Source organism: Anopheles funestus, unplaced genomic scaffold (assembly GCF_943734845.2).
Source record: "Anopheles funestus unplaced genomic scaffold, idAnoFuneDA-416_04 scaffold_41_ctg1, whole genome shotgun sequence".
Taxonomy (NCBI): domain Eukaryota; kingdom Metazoa; phylum Arthropoda; class Insecta; order Diptera; family Culicidae; genus Anopheles; species Anopheles funestus.
This window is the reverse complement of record NW_026045363.1, coordinates 116,057-133,717: the sequence shown is the minus strand read 5'-3', so window position 1 is coordinate 133,717 and position 17,661 is coordinate 116,057. Positions and strand designations below refer to the sequence as shown.

The window sequence follows — 17,661 nt, the reverse complement described above, 5'->3', positions numbered from 1 at the left end:
CCAAGACACATTAGCCAAGACACCTTAGCCAAGACACATTAGCCAAGACACATTAGCCAAGACACATTAGCCAAGACACATTAGCCAAGACACATTAGCCAAGACACCTTAGCCAAGACACCTTAGCCAAGACACCTTAGCCAAGACACATTAGCCGAGACACATTAGCCAAGACATATTAGACGAGACACATTAGCCAAGACACCTTAGCCATGACACCTTAGCCAAGACACCTTATCCAAGACAAATTAGCCAAGACACATTAGCCGAGACACATTAGCCAAGACACATTAGCCGAGACACATTAGCCAAGACACATTAGCCGAGACACATTATCCAAGACACATTAGCCAAGACACATTTGCCAAGACACCTTAGCCGAGACACATTAGCCAAGACACCTTAGCCAAGACACATTAGCCAAGACACATTAGCCAAGACACATTAGCCAAGACACCTTAGCCAAGACACCTTAGCCAAGACACCTTAGCCAAGACACATTAGCCGAGACACATTAGCCAAGACACCCTAGCCAAGACACATTAGCCAAGACACCTTAGCCAAGACACATTAGCCGAGACACATTAGCCAAGATACATTAGACGAGACACATTAGCCAAGACACCTTAGCCATGACACCTTAGCCAAGACACCTTAGCCAAGACACATTAGCCAAGACACCTTAGCCAAGACACATTAGCCAAGACACATTGACCAAGACACATTATCCAAGACACATTAGCCAAGACACCTTAGCCAAGACACCTTAGCCAAGACACCTTAGCCAAGACACATTAGCCAAGACACTTTAGCCAAGACACATTAGCCAAGACACCTTAGCCAAGACACATTAGCCAAGACACCTTAGCCAAGACACATTAGCCAAGACACATTAGCCAAGACACATTAGCCAAGACACCTTAGCCAAGATACCTTAGCCAAGACACCTTAGCCAAGACACATTAGCCGAGACACATTAGCCAAGACACATTAGACGAGACACATTAGCCAAGACACCTTAGCCAAGACACCTTAGCCAAGACACATTAGCCAAGACACCTTAGCCAAGACACATAAGCCGAGACACATTAGCCAAGACACCTTAGCCAAGACACCTTAGCCAAGACACCTTAGCCAAGACACCTTAGCCAAGACACATTAGCCAAGACACATTAGCCAAGACACATTAGCCAAGACACATTAGACGAGACACATTAGCCAAGACACCTTAGCCATGACACCTTAGCCAAGATACCTTAGCCAAGACACATTAGCCAAGACACCTTAGCCAAGACACATTAGCCAAGACACATTAGCCAAGACACCTTAGCCAAGACACATTAGCCAAGACACCTTAGCCAAGACACCTTAGCCGAGACACATTAGCCAAGACACCTAAGCCAAGACACATTAGCCAAGACACATTAGCCAAGACACATTAGCCAAGACACATTAGCCAAGACACCTTAGCCAAGACACCTTAGCCAAGACACATTAGCCAAGACACCTTAGCCAAGACACATTAGCCAAGACACATTAGCCAAGACACCTTAGCCAAGACACACTAGCCAAGACACCTTAGCCAAGACACATTAGCCGAGACACATTAGCCAAGACACCTTAGCCAAGACACCTTAGCCAAGACACCTTAGCCAAGACACATTAGCCAAGACACATTAGCCAAGACACATTAGACGAGACACATTAGCCAAGACACCTTAGCCATGACACCTTAGCCAAGACACCTTAGCCAAGACACATTAGCCAGGACACCTTAGCCAAGACACATTAGCCAAGACACATTAGCCAAGACACCTTAGCCAAGACACATAAGCCAAGACACATTAGCCAAGACACATTAGCCGAGACACATTAGCCAAGACACCTTAGCCAAGACACATTAGCCAAGACACATTAGCCGAGACACATTAGCCAAGACACCTTAGCCAAGACACATTAGCCAAGACACATTAGCCAAGACACATTAGCCAAGACACATTAGCCAAGACACCTTAGCCAAGACACCTTAGCCAAGACACATTAACCAAGACACATTAGCCAAGACACATTAGCCAAGACACCTTAGCCAAGACACCTTAGCCAAGACACCTTAGCCAAGACACATTAGCCGAGACACATTAGCCAAGACACCTTAGCCAAGACACCTTAGCCAAGACACATTAGCCAAGACACATTAGCCAAGACACATTAGCCAAGACACAGTAGCCAAGACACCTTAGCCAAGACACTTTAGCCGAGACACATTAGCCAAGACACATTAACCAAGACACATTAGCCAAGACACCTTAGCCAAGACACATTAGCCAAGACACCTTAGCCAAGACACATTAGCCAAGACGCCTTAGCCGAGGCACATTAGCCAAGACGCATTAGCCAAGACACATTATCCAAGACACATTAGCCAAGACACGTTAGCCAAGACACCTTAGCCGAGACACATTAGCCAAGACACCTTAGCCAAGACACATTAGCCAAGACACCTTAGCCAAGACACATTAGCCAAGACACATTAGCCAAGACACATTAGCCAAGACACATTAGCCAAGACACTTTAGCCAAGGCACATTAGCCAAGACACATTAGCCAAGACACCTTAGCCAAGACACCTTAGCCAAGACACATTAGCCAAGACACATTAGCCAAGACACCTTAGCCAAGACACATTAGCCAAGACACATTAGCCGAGACACATTAGCCAAGAAATCTTAGCCAAGACACCTTAGCCAAGACACATTAGCCGAGACACATTAGCCAAGACACATTAGTCAAGACACATTAGCCAAGACACCTTAGCCAAGACACATTAGCCAAGACGCCTAAGCCGAGACACATTAGCCAAGACGCATTAGCCAAGACACATTATCCAAGACACATTAGCCAAGACACGTTAGCCAAGACACCTTAGCCGAGACACATTAGCCAAGACACCTTAGCCAAGAAAAATTAGCCAAGACACTTTAGCCAAGACACATTAGCCAAGACACATTAGCCAAGACACATTAGCCAAGACACATCAGCCAAGACACATTAGCCAAGACACATTAGCCAAGGCACATTAGCCAAGACACATTAGCCAAGACACCTTAGCCAAGACACATTAGCCGAGACACATTAGCCAAGACACATTAGCAAGACACATTAGCCAAGACACCTTAGACAAGACACATTAGCCAAGACACATTAGCCGAGACACATTAGCCAAGACACCTTAGCCAAGACACCTTAGCCAAGACACATTAGCCAAGACACATTAGCCAAGACACCTTAGCCAAGACACCTTAGCCAAGACACCTTAGCCAAGACACCTTAGCCAAGACACATTAGCCAAGACACATTAGCCAAGACACCTTAGCCAAGACACATTATCCAAGACACATTAGCCAAGACACATTAGCCAAGACACCTTAGCCAAGACACATTAGCCAAGACACATTAGCCAAGACACATAAGCCAAGAAACATTAGCCAAGACACATTAGCCAAGACACCTTAGCCAAGACACATTTGCCAAGACACCTTAGCCAAGACACCTTAGCCAAGACACCTTAGCCAAGACACATTAACCAAGACACCTTAGCCAAGACACCTTAGCCAAGACACCTTAGCCAAGACACATTAGCCAAGACACATTAGCCAAGACACATTAGCCAAGACACCTTAGCCAAGACACATTAGCCAAGACACATTAGCCGAGACACATTAGCCAAGACACCTTAGCCAAGACACCTTAGCCAAGACACATTAGCCGAGACACATTAGCCAAGACACATTAGACGAGACACATTAGCCAAGACACCTTAGCCATGCCACATTAGCCGAGACATATTAGCCAAGACACATTAGACGAGACACATTAGCCAAGACACATTAGCCAAGACACATTAGCCAAGACACATTATCCAAGACACATTAGCCAAGACACCTTAGCCAAGACACCTTAGCCGAGACACATTAGCCAAGACACATTAGTCAAGACACATTAGCCAAGACACCTTAGCCAAGACGCCTAAGCCGAGACACATTAGCCAAGACGCATTAGCCAAGACACATTATCCAAGACACATTAGCCAAGACACGTTAGCCAAGACACCTTAGCCGAGACACATTAGCCAAGACACCTTAGCCAAGAAAAATTAGCCAAGACACCTTAGCCAAGACACCTTAGCCAAGACACCTTAGCCAAGACACATTAGCCAAGACACATTAGCCAAGACACATTAGCCAAGACACATTAGCCAAGACACCTTAGTCAAGACACATTAGCCGAGACACATAAGCCAAGACACATTAACCAAGACACATTAGCCAAGACACCTTAGCCAAGACACATTAGCCAAGACACCTTAGCCAAGACACATTAGCCAAGACGCCTTAGCCGAGGCACATTAGCCAAGACGCATTAGCCAAGACACATTATCCAAGACACATTAGCCAAGACACCTTAGCCAAGACACCTTAGCCGAGACACATTAGCCAAGACACCTTAGCCAAGACACATTAGCCAAGACACTTTAGCCAAGACACATTAGCCAAGACACATTAGCCAAGACACATTAGCCAAGACACATTAGCCAAGACACTTTAGCCAAGGCACATTAGCCAAGACACATTAGCCAAGACACCTTAGCCAAGACACATTAGCCAAGACACATTAGCCAAGACACATTAGCCAAGACACATTAGCCAAGACACCTTAGCCAAGACACATTAGCCAAGACACATTAGCCGAGACACATTAGCCAAGACATCTTAGCCAAGACACCTTAGCCAAGACACATTAGCCGAGACACATTAGCCAAGACACATTAGTCAAGACACATTAGCCAAGACACCTTAGCCAAGACACATTAGCCAAGACGCCTAAGCCGAGACACATTAGCCAAGACGCATTAGCCGAGACACATTATCCAAGACACATTAGCCAAGACACGTTAGCCAAGACACCTTAGCCGAGACACATTAGCCAAGACACCTTAGCCAAGAAAAATTAGCCAAGACACTTTAGCCAAGACACATTAGCCAAGACACATTAGCCAAGACACATCAGCCAAGACACATTAGCCAAGACACATTAGCCAAGGCACATTAGCCAAGACACATTAGCCAAGACACCTTAGCCAAGACACATTAGCCGAGACACATTAGCCAAGACACATTAGCCAAGACACATTAGCCAAGACACCTTAGCCAAGACACATTATCCAAGACACATTAGCCGAGACACATTAGCCAAGACACCTTAGCCAAGACACCTTAGCCAAGACACATTAGCCAAGACACATTAGCCAAGACACCTTAGCCAAGACACCTTAGCCAAGACACCTTAGCCAAGACACATTAGCCAAGACACATTAGCCAAGACACATTAGCCAAGACACATTATCCAAGACACATTAGCCAAGACACATTAGCCAAGACACCTTAGCCAAGACACATTAGCCAAGACACATTAGCCAAGACACATAGCCAAGAAACATTAGCCAAGACACATTAGCCAAGACACCTTAGCCAAGACACATTTGCCAAGACACCTTATCCAAGACACCTTAGCCAAGACACCTTAGCCAAGACACCTTAGCCAAGATACATTAACCAAGACACCTTAGCCAAGACACATTAGCCAAGACACCTCAGCCAAGACACCTTAGCCAAGACACCTTAGCCAAGACACATTAGCCAAGACACATTAGCCAAGACACATTAGCCAAGACACCTTAGCCAAGACACCTTAGCCAAGACACATTAGCCAAGACACATTAGCCAAGACACATTAGCCAAGACACCTTAGCCAAGACACCTTAGCCAAGTCACATTATCCGAGACACATTAGCCAAGACACATTAGACGAGACACATTAGCCAAGACACCTTAGCCATGCCACATTAGCCGAGACATATTAGCCAAGACACATTAGACGAGACACATTAGCCAAGACACATTAGCCAAGACACATTAGCCAAGACACATTATCCAAGACACATTAGCCAAGACACCTTAGCCAAGACACCTTAGCCGAGACACATTAGCCAAGACACCTTAGCCAAGACACATTAGCCAAGACACATTAGCCAAGACACATTAGCCAAGACACCTTAGCCAAGACACATTAGCCAAGACACATTAGCCAAGACACATTAGCCAAGACACATTAGCCAAGACACATTAGCCAAGACACCTTAGCCAAGACACCTTAGCCAAGACACCTTAGCCAAGACACATTAGCCGAGACACATTAGCCAAGACATATTAGACGAGACACATTAGCCAAGACACCTTAGCCATGACACCTTAGCCAAGACACCTTATCCAAGACAAATTAGCCAAGACACATTAGCCGAGACACATTAGCCAAGACACATTAGCCGAGACACATTAGCCAAGACACATTAGCCGAGACACATTATCCAAGACACATTAGCCAAGACACATTTGCCAAGACACCTTAGCCGAGACACATTAGCCAAGACACCTTAGCCAAGACACATTAGCCAAGACACATTAGCCAAGACACATTAGCCAAGACACATTAGCCGAGACACATTAGCCAAGACACCCTAGCCAAGACACATTAGCCAAGACACCTTAGCCAAGACACATTAGCCGAGACACATTAGCCAAGACACATTAGACGAGACACATTAGCCAAGACACCTTAGCCATGACACCTTAGCCAAGACACCTTAGCCAAGACACATTAGCCAAGACACCTTAGCCAAGACACATTAGCCAAGACACATTGACCAAGACACATTATCCAAGACACATTAGCCAAGACACCTTAGCCAAGACACATTAGCCAAGACACATTAGCCAAGACACATTAGCCAAGACACATTAGACGAGACACATTAGCCATGACACCTTAGCCATGACACCTTAGCCAAGACACCTTAGCCAAGACACATTAGCCAAGACACATTAGCCAAGACACATAAGCCGAGACACATTAGCCAAGACACATTAGCCAAGACACATTATCCAAGACACATTATCCAAGACACCTTAGCCAAGACACCTTAGCCAAGACACATTAGCCAAGACACATTAGCCAAGACACATTAGCCAAGACACCTTAGCCAAGACACCTTAGCCAAGACACCTTAGCCAAGACACATTAGCCGAAACACATTAGCCAAGACACTTTAGACGAGACACATTAGCCAGGACACCTTAGCCATGAAACCTTAGCCAAGACACATTAGCCAGGACACCTTAGCCATGACACCTTAGCCAAGACACCTTATCCAAGACACATTAGCCAAGACACATTAGCCGAGACACATTAGCCAAGACACATTAGACTAGACACATTAGCCAAGACACATTAGACAAGACACATTAGCCAAGACACATTAGCCAAGACACCTTAGCCATGACACCTTAGCCAAGACACCTTAGCCAAGACACATTAGCCAAGACACCTTAGCCAAGACACATTAGCCAAGACACATTAGCCAAGACACATTATCCAAGACACATTAGCCAAGACACCTTAGCCAAGACACATTAGCCAAGACACATTAGCCAAGACACATTAGCCAAGACACATTAGCCAAGACACCTTAGCCAAGACACCTTAGCCAAGACACCTTAGCCAAGACACCTTAGCCAAGACACCTTAGCCAAGACACCTTAGCCAAGACACATTAGCCAAGACACATTAGCCAAGACACATAAGCCGAGACACATTAGCCAAGACACATTAGCCAAGACACATTATCCAAGACACATTAGCCAAGACACATTAGCCAAGACACCTTAGCCAAGACACCTTAGCCAAGACACCTTAGCCAAGACACCTTAGCCAAGACACCTTAGCCAAGACACCTTAGCCAAGACACATAAGCCAAGACACCTTAGCCAAGACACCTTAGCCAAGACACCTTAGCCAAGACACATTAGCCGAGACACATTAGCCAAGACACATTAGACGAGACACATTAGCCAAGACACCTTAGCCATGACACCTTAGCCAAGACACCTTAGCCAAGACACATTAGCCAAGACACATTAGCCAAGACACATAAGCCGAGACACATTAGCCAAGACACATTAGCCAAGACACATTATCCAAGACACATTAGCCAAGACACCTTAGCCAAGACACCTTAGCCGAGACACATTAGCCAAGACACTTTAGCCAAGACACATTAGCCAAGACACATTAGCCAAGACACATAAGCCAAGAAACATTAGCCAAGACACATTAGCCAAGACACCTTAGCCAAGACACATTAGCCAAGACACCTTAGCCAAGACACCTTAGCCAAGACACCTTAGCCAAGACACTTTAGCCAAGACACATCAGCCAAGACACATTAGCCAAGACACCTTAGCCAAGACACCTTAGCCAAGACACATTAGCCAAGACACATTAGCCAAGACACCCTAGCCAAGACACCTTAGCCAAGACACTTTAGCCAAGACACATTAGCCGAGACACATTAGCCAAGACACCTTAGCCAAGACACATTAGCCAAGACACATTAGCCAAGACACTTTAGCCAAGACACATAAGCCAAGAAACATTAGAGAAGACACATTAGCCAAGACACCTTAGCCAAGACACCTTAGCCAAGACACCTTAGCCAAGACACATTAGCCAAGACACATTAGCCAAGACACATTAGCCAAGACACATTAGCCAAGACACATTATCCAAGACACATTAGCCAAGACACATTAGCCAAGACACATTAGCCAAGACACTTTAGCCAAGACACATAAGCCAAGAAACATTAGCCAAGACACATTAGCCAAGACACCTTAGCCAAGACACATTTGCCAAGACACCTTAGCCAAGACACCTTAGCCAAGACACCTTAGCCAAGACACCTTAGCCAAGACACCTTAGCCAAGACACATTAACCAAGACACCTTAGTCAAGACACATTAGCCAAGACACATTAGCCGAGGCACATTAGCCAAGACACCTTAGCCAAGACACATTAGCCAAGACACATTAGCCAAGACACCTTAGCCAAGACACATTAGCCAAGACACATTAGCCAAGACACCTTAGCCAAGACACCTTAGCCAAGACACCTTAGCCAAGACACATTAGCCAAGACACTTTAGCCAAGACACATTAGCCAAGACACCTTAGCCAAGACACATTAGCCAAGACACCTTAGCCAAGACACATTAGCCAAGACACATTAGCCAAGACACATTAGCCAAGACACCTTAGCCAAGATACCTTAGCCAAGACACCTTAGCCAAGACACATTAGCCGAGACACTTTAGCCAAGACACATTAGACGAGACACATTAGCCAAGACACCTTAGCCAAGACACCTTAGCCAAGACACCTTAGCCGAGACACATTAGCCAAGACACCTTAGCCAAGACACCTTAGCCAAGACACATTAGCCAAGACACATTAGCCAAGACACATTAGCCAAGACACCTTAGCCAAGACACCTTAGCCAAGACTTCTTAGCCAAGACACATTAGCCAAGACACATTAGACGAGACACATTAGCCAAGACACCTTAGCCATGACACCTTAGCCAAGACACCTTATCCAAGACACATTAGCCAAGACACATTAGCCAAGACACATTAGCCAAGACACATTAGCCAAGACACATTATCCAAGACACATTAGCCAAGACACCTTTGCCAAGACACCTTAGCCGAGACACCCTAGCCAAGACACCTTAGCCAAGACACCTTAGCCAAGACACATTAGCCGAGACACATTAGCCAAGATACCTTAGCCAAGACACATTAGCCAAGACACATTAGCCAAGACACATTAGCCAAGACACATTACCCTAGACACATTACCCTAGACACCTTAGCCAAGACACCTTAGCCAAGACACCTTAGCCAAGACACATTAGCCAAGACACCTTAGCCAAGACACATTAGCCAAGACACATTAGCCAAGACACATTATCCAAGACACATTAGCCAAGACACCTTAGTCAAGACACATTAGCCAAGACACATTAGCCAAGACACATTAGCCATGACACCTTAGCCAAGACACCTTAGCCAAGACACATTAGCCAAGACACATAAGCCAAGACACATTAGCCAAGACACCTTAGCCAAGACACCTTAGCCAAGACACCTTAGCCAAGACACCTTAGCCAAGACACCTTAGCCAAGACACATTAGCCAAGACACATTAGCCAAGACACCTTAGCCAAGACACCTTAGCCAAGACACATTAGCCGAGACACATTAGCCAAGACACATTAGACGAGTCACATTAGCCAAGACACCTTAGCCAAGACACCTTAGCATAGACACATTAGCCAAGACACATTAGCCAAGACACCTTAGCCAAGACACCTTAGCCAAGACACCTTAGCCAAGACACCTTAGCCAAGACACCTTAGCCAAGACACATTAGCCAAGACACATCAGCCAAGACACATTAGCCAAGACACATTAGCCAAGACACCTGAACCAAGACACCTTAGCCAAGACACCTTAGCCAAGACACATTAGCCAAGACACATTAGCCATGACACATAAACCAAGACACCTTAGCCAAGACACCTTAGCCAAGACACCTTAGCCAAGACACATTAGCCAAGACACATTAGCCAAGACACATTAGCCAAGACACATTAGCCAAGACACATTATCCAAGACACATTAGCCAAGACACATTAGCCGAGACACATTAGCCAAGACACTTTAGCCAAGACACATAAGCCAAGAAACATTAGCCAAGACACATTAGCCAAGACACCTTAGCCAAGACACATTTGCCAAGACACCTTAGCCAAGACACCTTAGCCAAGACACCTTAGCCAAGACACCTTAGCCAAGACACCTTAGCCAAGACACCTTAGCCAAGACACATTAACCAAGACACCTTAGTCAAGACACATTAGCCAAGACACATTAGCCAAGACACCTTAGCCAAGACACATTAGCCAAGACACATTAGCCAAGACACATTAGCCAAGACACCTTAGCCAAGACACCTTAGCCAAGACACATTAGCCAAGACACATTAGCCAAGACACATTAGCCAAGACACCTTAGCCAAGACACCTTAGCCAAGACACATTAGCCGATACACATTAGCCAAGACACATTAGACGAGACACATTAGCCAAGACACCTTAGCCATGACACATTAGCCGAGACACATTAGCCAAGACACATTAGACGAGACACATTAGCCAAGACACAATAGCCAAGACACATTAGCCAAGACACATTATCCAAGACACATTAGCCAAGACACCTTAGCCAAGACACCTTAGCCGAGACACATTAGCCAAGACACCTTAGCCAAGACACATTAGCCAAGACACATTAGCCAAGACACATTAGCCAAGACACATTAGCCAAGACACCTTAGCCAAGACAACTTAGCCAAGACACATTAGCCAAGACACATTAGCCAAGACACATTAGCCAAGACACATTAGCCAAGACACATTAGCCAAGACACCTTAGCCAAGACACCTTAGCCAAGACACATTAGCCAAGACACATTAGCCGAGACACCTTAGCCAAGACACATTAGACGAGACACATTAGCCAAGACACCTTAGCCATGACACCTTAGCCAAGACACCTTATCCAAGACACATTAGCCAAGACACATTAGCCGAGACACATTAGCCAAGACACATTAGCCAAGACACATTATCCAAGACACATTAGCCAAGACACCTTAGCCAAGACCACTTAGCCGAGACACATTAGCCAAGACACCTTAGCCAAGACACATTAGCCAAGACACATTAGCCAAGACACATTAGCCAAGACACATTAGCCAAGACACCTTAGCCAAGACACCTTAGCCAAGACACCTTAGCCAAGACACATTAGCCAAGACACCCTAGCCAAGACACATTAGCCAAGACACCTTAGCCAAGACACATTAGCCGAGACACCTTAGCCAAGACACATTAGACGAGACACATTAGCCAAGACACCTTAGCCATGACACCTTAGCCAAGACACCTTAGCCAAGACACATTAGCTAAGACACCTTAGCCAAGACACATTAGTCAAGACACATTAGCCAAGACACATTATCCATGACACATTAGCCAAGACACCTTAGCCAAGACACATTAGCCAAGACACATTATCCAAGACACATTAGCCAAGACACCTTAGCCAAGACACCTTAGCCAAGACACATTAGCCAAGACACATTAGCCAAGACACATTAGCCAAGACACCTTAGCCAAGACACCTTAGCCAAGACACCTTAGCCAAGACACATTAGCCAAGACACCTTAGCCAAGACACATTAGCCAAGACACATTAGCCAAGACACATTAGCCAAGACACCTTAGCCAAGACACCTTAGCCAAGACACATTAGCCAAGACACATTAGCCAAGACACATTAGCCAAGACACCTTAGCCAAGACACATTAGCCAAGACACATTAGCCGAGACACATAAGCCAAGACACATTAGACGAGACACATTAGCCAAGACACCTTAGCCATGACACCTTAGCCATGACACATTAGCCAAGACACATTAGACGAGACACATTAGCCAAGACACATTAGCCAAGACACATTAGCCAAGACACATTATTCAAGACACATTAGCTAAGACACCTTAGCCAAGACACCTTAGCCGAGACACATTAGCCAAGACACCTTAGCCAAGACACATTAGCCAAGACACATTAGCCAAGACACATTAGCCAAGACACCTTAGCCAAGACACCTTAGCCAAGACACATTAGCCAAGACACATTATCCAAGACACATTAGCCAAGACACATTAGCCAAGACACATTAGCCGAGACACATTAGCCAAGACACATTAGCCAAGACACATTAGCCAAGACACTTTAGCCAAGACACATTAGCCAAGACACATTAGCCAAGACACATTAGCCAAGACACCTTAGCCAAGACACCTTAGCCAAGACACATTATCCAAGACACATTAGCCAAGACACATTAGCCAAGACACCTTAGCCAAGACACCTTAGCCATGACACCTTAGCCAAGACACATTAGCCGAGACTTATTAGCCAAGACACATTAGACGAGACACATTAGCCAAGACACCTTAGCCATGACACCTTAGCCAAGACACCTTAGCCAAGACACATTAGCCAAGACACCTTAGCCAAGACACATTAGCCAAGACACATTAGCCAAGACACATTAGCCAAGACACATTAGCCAAGACACCTTAGCCAAGACACCTTAGCCAAGACACATTAGCCAAGACACATTAGCCAAGACACATTAGCCAAGACACTTTAGCCAAGGCACATTAGCCAAGACACATTAGCCAAGACACCTTAGCCAAGACACATTAGCCAAGACACATTAGCCAAGACACCTTAGCCAAGACACTTTAGCCAAGACACATTAGCCAAGACACATTAGCCAAGACACCTTAGCCAAGACACCTTAGCCAAGACACATTTGCCAAGACACATTATCCAAGACACATTAGCCAAGACACCTTAGCCAAGACACCTTAGCCGAGACACATTAGCCAAGACACCTTAGCCAAGACACATTAGCCAAGACACTTTAGCCAAGACACATTAGCCAAGACACATTAGCCAAGACACATTAGCCAAGACACATTAGCCAAGACACTTTAGCCAAGGCACATTAGCCAAGACACATTAGCCAAGACACCTTAGCCAAGACACATTAGCCGAGACACATTAGCCAAGACACCTTAGCCAAGACACATTAGCCAAGACACCTTAGCAAAGACACATTAGCCAAGACACATTAGCCGAGACACATTAGCCAAGACACCTTAGCCAAGACACATTAGCCAAGACACCTTAGCCAAGACACCTTAGCCAAGACACATTAGCCAAGACACATTAGCCAAGACACCTTTGCCAAGACACCTTAGCCAAGACACCTTAGCCAAGACACATAAGCCGAGACACATTAGCCAAGACACATTAGACGAGACACATTAGCCAAGACACCTTAGCCATGACACCTTAGCCAAGACACCTTAGCCAAGACACATTAGCCAAGACACATAAGCCGAGACACATTAGCCAAGACACATTAGCCAAGACACATTATCCAAGACACATTAGCCAAGACACCTTTGCCAAGACACCTTAGCCGAGACACATTAGCCAAGACACCTTAGCCAAGACACATTAGCCAAGACACATAAGCCAAGACACATTAGCCAAGACACATTAGCCAAGACACCTTAGCCAAGATACATTAGCCAAGACACATTAGCCAAGACACATTAGCCAAGACACCTTAGCCAAGACACCTTAGCCAAGACACCTTAGCCAAGACACATTAGCCGAGACACATTAGCCAAGACACATTAGACGAGACACATTAGCCAAGACACCTTAGCCATGACACCTTAGCCAAGACACCTTAGCCAAGACACATTAGCCAAGACACCTTAGCCAAGACACATTAGCCAAGACACATTATCCAACACATTAGCCAAGACACCTTAGCCAAGACACCTTAGCCGAGACACATTAGCCAAGACACCTTAGCCAAGACGCATTAGCCAAGACACATTAGCCAAGACACCTTAGCCAAGACACCTTAGCCAAGACACATTAGCCGAGACACATTAGCCAAGACACATTAGACGAGACACATTAGCCAAGACACCTTAGCCATGACACCTTAGCCAAGACACCTTAGCCAAGACACCTTAGCCAAGACACCTTAGCCAAGACACATTAGCCAAGACACATTAGCCAAGACACCTTAGCCAAGACACCTTAGCCAAGACACCTTAGCCAAGACACATTAGCCAAGACACCTTAGCCAAGACACATTAGCCAAGACACATTAGCCGAGACACATTAGCCAAGACACCTTAGCCAAGACACATTAGCCGAGACACATTAGCCAAGACACATTAGCCAAGACACCTTAGCCAAGACACCTTAGCCAAGACACATTAGCCGAGACACATTAGCCAAGACACATTAGACGAGACACATAAGCCAAGACACCTTAGCCATGACACCTTAGCCATGACACATAAGCCAAGACACATTAGACGAGACACATTAGCCAAGACACATTAGCCAAGACACATTAGCCAAGACACATTATCCAAGACACATTAGCCAAGACACCTTAGCCAAGACACCTTAGCCGAAACACATTAGCCAAGACACCTTAGCCAAGACACATTAGCCAAGACACATTAGCCAAGACACATTAGCCAAGACACCTTAGCCAAGACACCTTAGCCAAGACACATTAGCCAAGACACATTATCCAAGACACATTAGCCAAGACACCTTAGCCAAGACACATTAGCCGAGACACATTAACCAAGACACCTTAGCCAAGACACATTAGCCAAGACACATTAGCCAAGACACATTAGCCAAGACACATTAGCCAAGACACATTAGCCAAGACACCTTAGCCAAGACACATTATCCAAGACACATTAGCCAAGACACATTAGCCAAGACACCTTAGCCAAGACACCTTAGCCAAGACACCTTAGCAAAGACACCTTAGCCAAGACACATTAGCCAAGACACATTAGCCAAGACACATTAGACGAGACACATTAGCCAAGACACCCTAGCCATGACACCTTAGCCAAGACACATTAGCCAAGACACATTAGCCAAGACACCTTAGCCAAGACACATTAGCCAAGACACACTAGCCAAGACACATTATCCAAGACACATTAGCCAAGACACCTTAGCCAAGACACCTTAGCCGAGACACATTAGCCAAGACACATTAGCCAAGACACATTAGCCAAGACACTTTAGCCAAGGCACATTAGCCAAGACACATTAGCCAAGACACCTTAGCCAAGACACATTAGCCAAGACACATTAGCCAAGACACCTTAGCCAAGACACATTAGCCAAGACACATTAGCCAAGACACATTAGCCAAGACACCTTAGCCAAGACACTTTAGCCAAGACACATTAGCCGAGACACATTATCCAAGACACATTAGCCAAGACACCTTAGCCAAGACACCTTAGCCGAGACACATTAGCCAAGACACCTTAGCCAAGACACATTACCCAAGACACTTTAGCCAAGACACATTAGCCAAGACACATTAGCCAAGACACATTAGCCAAGACACATTAGCCAAGACACTTTACCCAAGGCACATTAGCCAAGACACATTAGCCAAGATACCTTAGCCAAGACACATTAGCCGAGACACATTAGCCAAGACACCTTAGCCAAGACACATTAGCCAAGACACCTTAGCCAAGACACATTAGCCAAGACACATTAGCCGAGACACATTAGCGAAGACACCTTAGCCAAGACACATTAGCCAAGACACCTTAGCCAAGACACCTTAGCCAAGACACATTAGCCAAGACACATTAGCCAAGACACCTTTGCCAAGACACCTTAGCCAAGACACCTTAGCCAAGACACATAAGCCGAGACACATTAGCCAAGACACATTAGACGAGACACATTAGCCAAGACACCTTAGCCATGACACCTTAGCCAAGACACCTTAGCCAAGACACATTAGCCAAGACACATAAGCCGAGACACATTAGCCAAGACACATTAGCCAAGACACATTATCCAAGACACATTAGCCAAGACACCTTTGCCAAGACACCTTAGCCGAGACACATTAGCCAAGACACCTTAGCCAAGACACATTAGCCAAGACACATAAGCCAAGACACATTAGCCAAGACACATTAGCCAAGACACCTTAGCCAAGACACATTAGCCAAGACACATTAGCCAAGACACATTAGCCAAGACACCTTAGCCAAGACACCTTAGCCAAGACACCTTAGCCAAGACACATTAGCCGAAACACATTAGCCAAGACACATTAGACGAGACACATTAGCCAAGACACCTTAGCCATGACACCTTAGCCAAGACACCTTAGCCAAGACACATTAGTCAAGACACCTTAGCCAAGACACATTAGCCAAGACACATTAGCCAAGACACATTATCCAACACATTAGCCAAGACACCTTAGCCAAGACACCTTAGCCGAGACACATTAGCCAAGACACCTTAGCCAAGACACATTAGCCAAGACACATTAGCCAAGACACATTAGCCACGACACATTAGGCAAGACACATTAGCCAAGACACATTATCCAAGACACATTAGCCAAGACACCTTAGCCAAGACACCTTAGCCGAGACACATTAGCCAAGACACCTTAGCCAAGACACATTAGCCAAGACACCTTAGCCAAGACACATTAGCCAAGACACATTAGCCAAGACACATTAGCCAAGACACCTTAGCCAAGACACATAAACCAAGACACATTAGCCAAGACACATTAGCCAAGACACATTAGCCAAGACACCTTAGCCAAGACACATTAGCCAAGACACATTAGCCAAGACACATTAGCCAAGACACATTAGCCAAGACAACTTAGCCAAGACACCTTAGCCAAGACACATTAGCCAAGACACATTAGCCAAGACACATTATCCAAGACACATTAACCAAGACACATTAGCCGAGACACATTAGCCAAGACACCTTAGCCAAGACACATTAGCCAAGACACATTAGCCAAGACACATAAGCCAAGAAACATTAGCCAAGACACATTAGCCAAGACACCTTAGCCAAGACACATTTGCCAAGACACCTTAGCCAAGACACCTTAGCCAAGACACATTAGCCAAGACACCTTAGCCAAGACACATTA

The 17,661-nt window shown here is 45.6% G+C and overlaps 1 long non-coding RNA gene across 1 annotated transcript; it reads right to left on the bottom strand.

The window, feature by feature from the left end:
• Positions 1–3,183: 3,183 nt before the first annotated feature.
• LOC125774599 (uncharacterized) lies at positions 3,184–13,417 on the bottom strand. The gene is made up of 3 exons (XR_007421081.1): positions 13,378–13,417; positions 5,035–5,440; positions 3,184–3,424 (listed from the first exon to the last, which is right to left on the bottom strand). It is a non-coding gene; the product is annotated as an uncharacterized LOC125774599 (long non-coding RNA).
• Between the last annotated feature and the right edge of the window lie 4,244 nt (positions 13,418–17,661).